The sequence below is a fragment of the Manis javanica genome, chromosome 4 (assembly GCF_040802235.1).
Source record: "Manis javanica isolate MJ-LG chromosome 4, MJ_LKY, whole genome shotgun sequence".
Classification (NCBI taxonomy): domain Eukaryota; kingdom Metazoa; phylum Chordata; class Mammalia; order Pholidota; family Manidae; genus Manis; species Manis javanica.
In genome coordinates, this window is record NC_133159.1 from 88,532,497 (window position 1) to 88,544,694 (window position 12,198).

The 12,198-nt window shown below is 35.2% G+C and overlaps 1 protein-coding gene and 1 pseudogene across 3 annotated transcripts in view; both read right to left on the bottom strand.

The window, feature by feature from the left end:
- COL11A1 (collagen type XI alpha 1 chain) overlaps positions 1-12,198 on the bottom strand; it is a 214,931-nt gene that overhangs the window by 197,125 nt on the left and 5,608 nt on the right. The gene's annotated exons all lie outside the window — the stretch shown is intronic.
- On the bottom strand, positions 9,671-11,019 carry LOC108392529 (superoxide dismutase [Mn], mitochondrial pseudogene; annotated as a pseudogene).

The window sequence follows — 12,198 nt, forward strand, 5'->3', positions numbered from 1 at the left end:
GGAGTCAAACTATAGCAAAGAAAAACAAGATTTCCTTTTATATATATACATTTGTGTATGAGTGTGTGTGTGTGTACATAGCTCTTGAATTTAATATGACCTACATGTGAATTGGCAAACATTCTGATGCATCTCAATTTATAAAAACTTTATTCATTCTAAATAATGGCATTATTTGGAATTAGTGAAAGCCAACATCTGTACATAGGCCATTAACTTCTAATAGGTTTGCTAGTCAACTATTCATAATCTAAACAAAGATGATTTTGAAGATTCAAATTCACAATGAATGTTACACATAAATACTGCAAAATGGGCAGTTACTGAGCAGTAATGTATTCACAGAGAAGTTAAAGATGTTAAAAAGAATAACAAAATACAATGCCCTTGTTTTGAGTGATTTCCTATGTTAATTATTTACTAAGTATGTATTAGTGTATATATGTGTGAATGTGTGTGTGTGTGTATGTGTGCCTACATGTATGTATCTATGTACACTTTGTTGATATTTACCCTCTAAATTTGCCAGAGTAACTTCATGGACATTGCTTCATGCTTCATGCTTTAGACTGAAAATCTTTGCAGACAAGTAATTGTGTCTTTTGTTTTGTCCCATTTATGGTTTGTTGGCAGAAGCATACATCTCCCAGATCCAGCTACTTCCCACTATGAGGCAGTCAATACAAAATAAGGTTGGAATCTTATGCTTCTCCTTTGTAAGTGTCTTCCCTTTGAATAAACTTGACATTTTAAGCTACTTTATTGGACTATAATTCACACACCATGCAATTCATTCATTTCAAGTGTACAATTCATTGCTTTTGGTATGTTGTATGTTATTCATTTTTGTGGTAAAATACATACAACACAGAATTTGTCATTTTAACAGTTTTAAAGTGTACAATTTAGTAGAATTACTTTTGCAATGTTGCACAACCACTGCCACTATTTCCAAAATGTTTTCATCACTCCAAACAAAAATTCTTCAACCATTAAGTAATAACTCCCCATTTGCCTCCTCTGCCCAGGCTCTGGTAACTGATAATCTACTTTCTGTGTCTATGAATTTGCCTCTTCTAGAAATTTCATCTCAGTGGAATTATATGATAGTCTTCAAAACTCTAGACACAGACGTACCATACGACCAAGATGATTCCACTCCTAGGTGTACACCCCAAAGAACTGACAGACAGGACTTACACAGAGACAGCTACATGCCAGCGTTCAATGCAGCATTATTCACAATAGCTGGAAACAACCCAAATTTTGACCAGTGTGTAAACAGATTAACAAAATGTGGTACAGCCGTACACTGGGATATGATTTAGCCATGAAAAGAAGTGAAGTTCTGATACATGCTACAGCATGAATGAGCCTTCAAAACATTATGCTACATGAAATTAACCAGACATAAAAGGAAAAATGACATTTTAGGCCCCCGTGTTCCTTGGTCCACAACTAAACACTTACTTAATTTACTAAGCAAATTAAACCATGAATCATGTGATGTAAGCATTGTTCTAAAAACAGATTTTAGAAGGCATGTGATTCAATATACTTATATTCTACTGACCTTCTCTCTTCATTGAAAAATAAAAATATTCAGAGAATATTTGCTGGGCAGTATATCACTGAGCCTGTCTGAGACATAGTCCTTACTGGAAGTATTTAAATTCTAATTAAGGGGGCACTAAACAAGTCCCAGTGAATATGTAGGAGGCACTATCTATATAGATACACACAGCACTGTTTTGTTTTGAAGCAAAAAAAGTCCTTTCTGAATGAAAGTGAGAACCAATATTACTGATTTGAAAAGCTTCAATTGTTAGTTTATAGAAACAGAATCACCATCAAATTTGACCAAATGTTGGGTTTTATAAATACATTGTTTTGGGGAGGACTTAACAAAGATGAAAATGAGACTGACTTTAGAATCAGGAAATATGATCACCACAATTTATCACACTTCACAGAGTAGAGAGTGGCTTGCAAAAGAATGTTGTTCTTTAACAATTCCAATTCCAACTAACAGTTTTTTGGTGTGTTGTTATGTTATTCATTTCTGTGGTAAAATACATACAACACAGAATTTGCCATTTTAACAGTTTTAAAGTGTACAAAGTAACTATCAGTCCATTACAGAATGTATGAATGAATGAGTGAATGAATGAATGAATGAATGAATAAGTGTTGTGAGCAATGGGCATCTGGTGGTTTCCTTAAAATTAAATTTTAGGGGTACTGACCTTGATGCATATGATTATAAGTGGATGAAGCTTTATATAACTTGCCTTACCGGTGTAAGAAATATACTTGCCTTTCATAATAAAGACTCTTTCTACCTATTTCAAGCTTTGGAATGAAAACCAACATACTATCCAGTAGAGTATACATAGTTACAAATTATTTTTTTAAAAAAACAAACCTTTTCTTTATGGAAATAAGACATTTCAAATGTAGCACTAACTGTGCCAAATATGACACTCTTTAGGTCAGCTTTAGAATATTTAAAAGAATTATAATAGCATTAAGAACATTTTTTGCAGTAATCCTGCTTACAATAGACAATTTCTTCAGGCCAATCAGATAACTAACCATTCTTACTTTCTTCTTTTCTCTTACTATAAAACTAAGAAAATAGTAACTATAATAGCTCCTATGTCCAGAGAACCTAATATGTGTCAGTCGAAAGACTAAATTCTTCACAAGTATTAATCCTTACAAACATGGCAGGACATGTGTTTTTATCCCCACTATGCAATGAAGGAACTGAGAACCAGATGGTAGACTAAGGTTATTCCTAAGGTCTGTATGAATATCAAATCTAAGCTCTTTCCCCTTCACCACCCTCAGAGCTTTACCCCATAAATAAAAAACGTGCAAAAAGTAACTTAAAATATAAAAATAATATACTAAAACGATCTTGACTCAGTTAATTGGTTTCTGATGCTTGTATTTGTTGTAAATTAAATTCATTTCCTGTTTCAGGGTATAAATTACTCTGAAGAAAACTGTTTCTAAAAGCCACAGCATCTTATCTGCTTATTTTATCTTATCTCCTTGCTCTGAAGCCATTAGCAAAAATACATCTGATTAGGGTAAGGACTACAGAACAGACATTAGCACAGCTATGAAGGCTGTGCTTCAGCAAAGGAAAGGGTGCAGTGCCACCGCCATGGGCCTGACTACACATGAGTGAATAATACATAGACGGGATCACAATTCCCCTTCTATCCACACTATCCTTTAACAGGGTGACCTTTTCCAAGTCACAAGTTTTGTCACATTTTTTTCTTTCCTTCTTTGAAAGTAATACGATTGAAAACACATTCTCTACAGGATACAAAACAAGGCTCTATTTTAAAGCGTCACCAAGTTCTTTATATAACACATGTGATATGAAATAATAACTCACTTCAAAAAAATGATTTAAAAATATGGAGATATAATAAAGATTTCACCTAGGGTTTTTTTTCAAAAAGGCATTTCAAATAACAAAGCTGTAAAAACTCAATCAAGTCTGAAATTTTTTCTTTTCAAGTAAACTAAATAATAAATTAAGCCATTTTGAGATCTGCCTACTTTATCTTACAATCATAGCAATTAACAAATAATCATAAGGATTCTATAGTTTTATACACACACAGGGAAACTATGTTATTAACTGAACTGCAACTGTTTAAAGACTAAAAGCAGTATCTTTACTATAGCTTAATTCAAGGTATCTAGAGAAGTGAAATTTCCATACTCAAATCAATTCTTAAATGCCCTTAATGTTTTAATTGTTTCTATGTGAATAGATGTGTCTAATTATATCACAGAATCTGTGATATTGATGGCCCAGATCATGATTAACATTTCAAATCTATCCAATCAGCTTATTTTGTTCAATATTTTCCTGCTTTTTATTGCATAGTTTTATTGTTTATTAAATAGGCGAATAGGATACAAGAGCCCAGTGCATTACTACAACATCCACTTAACTGGTTTCCATGCCTTTTCTCATCAATCTGCATACTACAGCGACAGCTTGAGCAAGTTTCCAAAACTCCATGCCCCCTGTCACTTTGCCGCTTAAATTCCTTCAGAGAACCCCACTAGCTTCTAGATGGTATGCAATTACCTTGCATATAAAATCTTGTTGATCTGGACACACCACTTATCTTCCCAGTTCCACCCCTACTGTCTCTCCATCTTTTTCTCTCATTACCCCCTAACTCCTTCCTCACTCAGTGCTCTGGACATACTGAACTCAGACTTCCCAGAGTACATCACATTCCTTCTCCTACCTCTGGGCCCATTCCCCAAGTCTGAAACACTTGGCTTCACTTTACCTGAGGAATAAGGGGGCTCTAACTCCTGTGCAATTTCCTCCAAAAGCATTCCCTCCCTCCCCAAGCTGGGTTAGATATGCTCACCTCTACTACAGCACATTTCACACTTGGTTTGAACTATCTGATTATTCTTGACTTTTCTCCCAAAGTAGAAGAGAGCGGGTATGTACACACACACACACACACACACACACACACACACACAGCATAAAATACTAGCTGAGTGTGAAACAAAATAAGGTGAAAAAAGGAAGGCAACTTCCTCTGAAGTCCATAGGGCCCTCTTGTACTGAAATAAAAATTTTTGAGGGAATGATATGTCTTTTCTATTGTGTTCTGTTGATCTCTTGAACACCCCCACTCATTCACTGGTTCATCTGTCCCAGGTCTTAAATCCTTTCTCCGCTGTTGCTTTCATTGTCCACAGGGATTACTGACCTGATGTCTCACAATGCTTTGACTATTTTGTCTCTAATTAATTCCTCCTCTAAACTTCTTCACACCCTCTCATGATCAGTAAAGAGGAAAGAATAGCATTGCAAAGTGTTGAAGAGCCATACAGATCAAACTACCTCAGGCACTTAGCAGCTGCGTGATTTGAAACATTATTTAACTGCATTGTGCCCCAGTTTCCACATCTGTAAAATGAGAATAATAAGACATTTACCTAAATGAGTTTCAGTGACAAATGATTGGTGCTTATAACTCAGCTGGTTTTAGAGCAAGTTAGTTATAAACCTATGCTTATGGGTTAAGACATTAATGACTATTTTTGAATAACACATGCAATAAGAATTATACATTTTTACATGGTTGAAAAAAATAAAAGATGAACAATATTTTGTGACACATGAAAATTACATGAAATTGAAATTTCAACATCAACAAATAAGGTTTATTGGGACATAGCCACACTTATTTATTTATATATTTTCCATACCTGCTTTTGCATTGCAATGGGAGAGTCATATAACTGTGACAGAGTCCAGACAGCCTACAAAGGCTAAAGTATCTACTATATGCTTTTTTAAGCTGAATCCCGATGGATAGGTAGTTTATCAGCAAAGTGGAATATAAAATATGGCAGCACAGATACAAGCAGGCGAGGAGATTGAGAAAATGGAAGTAGTCATAGTTGCCTGACACCAGCACTGAATAATGTCTGATGTGCCAATTTTCCTGGGAGTATCATGGCTTCTGAAGACCTCTTCAGGAAGGCACATCTGACATGAATATTCACAGCCACAAACTCCGAGTGAGACATTCTCACTAACTTCTATTCATTTCTCCAAGCACAAATTTTATATCCCAGCTGTACAAACTCTAAGTTTCTAAAATGTACTATGCTTCTCTCACTAGGGAATTTTTTTCCAATCCTTCCTCATTTGGCTAAGGATAGTTGCCTGGTTTTTCAATCCTGCCATTAGAATCTCCTGGAGAATTTTTAAAACACATAGGTGCCTGGGTCTTACTCCAAAACTAGTAACTACAATGACTGTGATGGGGCTCAGGCATTCATGTTTTAAAAGTTCCCCCAGGTGAGTCTAATAGGCAGCCAGGGCTGAAACCTGGTAGACTCGGACTTAATCAACCTTTGGTCTAAACCTGAACATAATTTCCTTCAGAAAATCATTATTTATCCCTCCTAGGCTGGGTTATGTGACCTCTCATATGAGCCCAGGCAACAAATAATTGCCATGGATAACACCACACTCTATTTTGTTTGCTTGCTTAATTGTCTCATTTTCATTCAAGGCTATACGTTCTCAGAAACACACAGTGTATGTCTAAATTTTAGTCATGATTTTCCTGTTAAATAATCATACTTTTAATATCTGTCTCTGTCTCCCTCTCTCTCTTTTTGTCAAATTTGTAATTTATTATTTAAATTACTACACTGTGGTTACTGTGTGAGAACAGACTATAGCAGCACCAGAGTGGAATCAGCAGAAAAAAAGTGACTGCAGTCCTTTAGGTATAAAATTTTGTTAATTTCATTTTCTTGGACTGAGAGATGAAGTATTGGTTCAGATTCTGCATATATTCTGAAGGCAGAGCAGACAGGAGTGGCTGATATATTGGATGTGGAGAATGAGAGTAAGAGTCTAAGCTGAGTCCAAATTTTTCAGCTCAAGCATCATGACTGATTGTGTTGCCAATAACTGAGATGGGGAAGATTATGAGAGGAACAGGGTTTTTTTGGGGGGGTTCTCCAGTTCAGTTTTGGACATATTAATTTTGAGATAACTACATAAATGCTATTGGAAATAGCTGAATAGGCAATTGAGTATATGTATTGGAGCTCAGGGGAAAGATCTGGGGTAGAAATAAAATTCTGGGAATTGACAGATTATCAATGTTATTTAAAGCTATAATTAATTAACGACAGTTATTTTGAAAGTCTATTTGACATAATTTTCCCTGTAATAAATCATTATGACTTAAAAATACCTACAGTAATATTTTCTTCTCTTGAATAATCAAAATAGAGATCTTGGTTCATTATGTTAACTTTCAGAAAAAAAATTTTTTTACTATTTACAATTTATGATCTAAAACATACTGGAATTTGGATAATAAGAATGATCATATTTTAAAGTTTAAAAATGTTAGTCTATTTCTTTATCTTATGATAATGACAGCTCTTATAAATGTATGCACACATTTGTTTAATGTACTCCCTTATAATAGGAAGATTAGTCATTCATGTATTTTTTTAAGTCTGTGATGGCCATAACTATATCAAGTGTGACTTAAATGTATTATCATTGAAAACCCCAGATGACTTTACAATGGGTTGGCTGTTTCAGAAAAAACAGCATGGACCCAGTTCCCTCATTCTTCATCAGAGGATCCAATGGTTGCAATCAGTTGGAACCACCTAGTATGGATAGATGTCAAAATATGCACTGATCTGGCCATTTAGCAGCCTCCATGTACTTTCTAACTAGTCACATGATTCTGTGCTATGAAGAAAGACATATCCATATAAACCTATTTATGTGGCCCCTGCCCACTTCCCTAGCCCCAGCACTTTCTGAACAATACACATTCTCCATGAGAATGGAGAATAATACACATATTTCTAATAACACTCATACTATCTTTGTAGTCACAGCACCTAACACAATGATTACACATAGAAGAGAGTCAATTAATTTTTATGCTTATTAAACAGCCTTAATCCTGAATTTTCTTATATCATAAAAAGCTTATATGAACTGAAACTGAAAGCAGATATAATATCACAACTCTGAGGATGACAAAGGAAAGAACAAACACCATTTGAGTGTGTGGTATTTGAAAAGTATGGTATTTGTGATTTCTAAGTGACAAAAGCTATTAAGATATGTTTCATAAAATGAAAATTATATTTTTAATACAACCCTTTGACTTTAGTGGTAAGAAGAGCAATGCTCATTGGCATTTAGTTTATTACATGCTATGGAGAGGAGGATTAAAAATAAGCATTACCTATCATAATCAGTTGATCTTAAATCAGTTTTTGCTGACCCATTGCTATTTGGCAACAGGTATTTATGAAATGATTTGTATAGCAAATCACTTGATTCCAGTGCCCTAAATACAAGCTAGGCAACACTCACATCATTGCATATAATTCTTTTCTGTTACAGAAGGTTTGTACATCCTTGGTTGTGCATCAGAATTATCTGTGGAGTTTTATAAAACACCTGTGCTGGATGCTTGTATTCTGTACAAAATCTACTCAATCAAAATCCACAGGGATGGGACTGGAAATGATTATGATATCAAATCAGGGCTGATTACCCCCATCTTCTTGAATTTAGTGAAAATTCCTTGCTTAGGAGTTCATTACTTCACTCAATAAATATTTATTGGCCATCTATTTTGCTCCAGGTATGCTGTTATATGCCAGAAAGTCTTACATAGGTGAAAAAGATGCATGCCCTGCTTTCATTTTGGCATCAAAATATTCTGTATTAGTTTTCAAGTTTGGAGTATGTACAATATGCTTTAGGAGGTTATGCAAGGTCAACTACCTCAGTCTCATATTTGAGGAGAGGTACTCATAGAGGAGATAATATCTAAATACTGGGTAAAAACCGACAGTGAGCAGATTGAAAGTGCTCAAGGTGGAGATCACAGCTTACTTGGGTGTGACACAGAGACTGACGTTTTCAGAAAATCACAAAAAATCAGCAAAAACCTGTTCAGGATACTTCTATAGACACAGACTAACATACTTCTGTTGACACTAGCAATAACTGATATACATAACCTTGTATAACATCTCATGTTGTTAGGTTATTAAAGAGCAATTTATTAGAGCTGAACCAACACCTTCGCTTCATTCAGCAAAGATTTATTAACTGCTTACTATGTGACAAGCTCTGTTCTATATGCTTGGGACACACTAAATAAAACAGATAAAGATACCTACCTTAATGATTTTAGTGCAACTGAAATATACAATGGATAGAAATAGAATATAAAAATATATAAATTTCTTCCAAAGCAGTTCTGTAATTCTGTAATACTGTCTATTAATCTTACTAAGCCTTTGAGACTTTATGTGCTCTTTTCTTAAAGGTGGTACCTCCTAATATAGTAATTATATGCATAATGTGCTAATTACTTTCTATCCTGAAGAATGAGTTTACTAAAATAATCTTAAAACAATAAATATAGATAAGCTATCTTTCTAACAGTTATTGGGCAAAATCAGGCAATCCCTAATATCATACAAAACTAAAGTAAAAGGGTCAAAATGAATACATGACAGGAATGTTCCCAATTAATACTTTTACTGATTAATATCATTCTTGGATTAAATTTCTTGCTCACCGATGCACAAATGAAAAAATTTATATTGCTGTCAAAGCAAAAATGCATTTTATAGGGTGTTTTCTCTCTTGGATTACTATGTTAGAGCAAACTGCATATTTCAGAGGTAATATAGTCGATCTGTACCTTTAAATATTTGGAGGCACTGAAAGAATGTGCAAAACTGTTTTCCAGATGAAGAAAGCTAGAGAGAAATCCCAACTCATTAACTTTCAGAGAATGGGTAAAGAAAAATGAAGGGAGATCTAATTACTGCTAACAACAGGACATGAGGAGGTCACTCATACCACTCACAGTTAACTAGATATTAAACTAGTTTCAGTCTGCTGGGCAAGGTTAAGAAGATAATTAATAATCCACATAGTGACTCTATCATATATTGTATGAGAATTCTAGAATCTTGGTAGACACTGGAGACAGATGTAAAACTATATAACTGTCATAAACCCCCAACAATACCTAGGGGAAGACTAACATAGAAATTAGTAATTTTTAAAATAATAATTTCTTTACAAACCATTATCTTTAGTTACATATTTCCAGTTGATTACATTCCAAATAGCTCTTAGAAAATCAGTCTGACACTTTTTTACAAAGGTAATAAGCAAACTCCCATACATCAATCTCCCAAAGTGGTATAGACCTACTGTTCTTAGCACTGAATCCTGATTAGAACAGGCAGCAATTTAAGTGTCTTTGTTACTTAATGAAACCAAGCCAACCCCAATCTGCACCTTGAATGCCAGCAGATACAGCTGTCAACTTCTCCTTAGTCAAAGGAAACAAGTAACATTTGCTGGCTTCCAGCAACTCCCCTTTGGGTTTTCCATCATCATTAGGGCTTAGGTTTGTCCATAAAATGGTAAGAGTGTTATGACCTCTACCACTGAACTTTAGTGCAGGCTGAAGAGCTACCAGTTACAACATCAGCTTTTACCAGGCTTTCTTTATATTCTTCCTCGGTGGCATTCAAGTTTTTCAAAAAATTAATGTGCTGTTTACTGTGGTGTAGCTGAATGACCTGTGTATTACTGTTAGACCCCAGGGCACCATAAACATACAGAAAGTCTGTGTACAATCATTGGGATAACACAGTAAACGTGGACTAAGTGATCAACAGCCAGAACTCTTGGAGCAAGATATCAAATCCTGGGTCTAACAAATCGTAGCCGTGTGACCTCAGGCAAGATAATTAACTTCTCTTTTTTTTTCAATTTCCTTATGGGTAAATGGAGATTTTAATATTAACTTACTTCCAGGGAAATAATCAGAATGAAATGAAATTTTATATGAAAAGTTCTTATAACAGGAATTAGTACATAATGAGCATGTATTCAGGGTTAGATTTTGTTCATATCTGCTGGAGATACGAAGCTTGAGCTAAATCTTCAAGTTTAAGAAGACATTTTCTAGATGAATAAGAAGGGAACGAGTATTCCAGGGAAAGAGAACAGTGTGTTCAGTGATAGGGGAGAATACAGACAAGAGGTTTAACATGGCTGAAGGGCAGTGTGCATGGTAGTGGGGTTATAGCAGTTGGGAAACAGCTGGTCATGAGTCTGAACATACAGAGACACTGCATCCTACTGTGCTGAGTCAGTTGGAGAAAGCATTTATCCACAAAACCAATGAAGTATTTTGAAGACTTATCAGCGTTCAAGAGGAAGAGTGACAGCAAGTAATAGATAAGTGTTCCACTGTTAGACTCCAGTCTAAAGACAGGAGTCAGGGAGAACACCACTGAACAGTTATGGGCTTGTCCTCTGCAGAGCTATCTGAGAGCGCAGAGCACAAAAATGCACCAGAGCTTCCTACTACCTTTGTCAGGAAGGCAACTACTGCTTTTTCTGGCAGCCATCCTTTTGGGAAGTTGTGAAAAGTGAGGAAGGAAAGCCAACTACCTCACAAGGTCTAAGGTTCACTAAGGTTCACTCCTTTAAGCCTGATGTCAGTTTACCAGTCAGACGGAGGAAGGAAGCTTCTACTGACACTGTAGGTGCTCAAGAACTATGAATAGGGACCTTCATTTAACTGTACAGCACAGGGCCATTCAAGAGGAATTAAATTTGTTTAAAATAAAAAAGAAATGCTTTTTAACGAAAAAAAAGGTTTGAGGGGATTGCAAAAGTTGATTGTGCTGAAGCACTTTTACACAGGTTTGTTTTAGTTCTCAATTGCCAAGTCTTATTTAGCTGGTCTCTTACTCTGAAATATGATAACCTTTCTTTTCTCTGAGTTCTTTCTCCTAAATTAATAGCAGTGTCTCTAATTCCATGCGCAGCAAGCAGAGTTTATTTTACCAGATAACAGTAGGTCTGGTGATCAGCCAGTGTCTAAGGAACCACTAGCCAAGTGAGTAGTAGGCCAACTACTGCAACTGATAGATATTACACTAAATCGCTTTAAAATTTGACTTTCATCTTCTCTACCAACTAGAATTATTTGTGTTGAGTTCTGACAGAACTGAAAAAAAAAGGTTACCTATAAAAATAGAATCATATCAGGGTTTTGAAAGAAGAAATAAATATATTAGATGCACTATAACATAGAAGGCAGTTTAAAATGGAACAACAACAAAATTTTAGGTCCTGAATTAAACTGTAAGAGAAATTAGAAGATGAAAGTCCAAAGGTAGGGAAGTCTAGTTAGTATAGTATACTAAAAGCTGCACTGAAATCTGCTTTTAAAGTTGACTCTTCAACTTTTAATTTAGGGAACCCTGCAACTTTTTAATAGCAGCTGTGCATACCTCTCTTTCTTCTTTGCTAAGGAACAAAATTCAATGGTCAAAAAAAAAAAGTTTGGTTGCCTCTCAACACTCCCAGCCCAGGTCACATTCCCCGGGATTAAATGAGGGAAGTGGAGGAGTAAGAGCAGAAATGCAGATCAGCTGTCACTCCCACTCTGCTTTGCCTTGACTTCCTAATGATTACACCAACTGCCTTTAATTGTTTCACCCAAGGTAGAGAGGAAAGAAGAGTATATTTAGAATACAATAGAATTGTGGCTTTTGAATACCTAAGTATATATTTAAAAT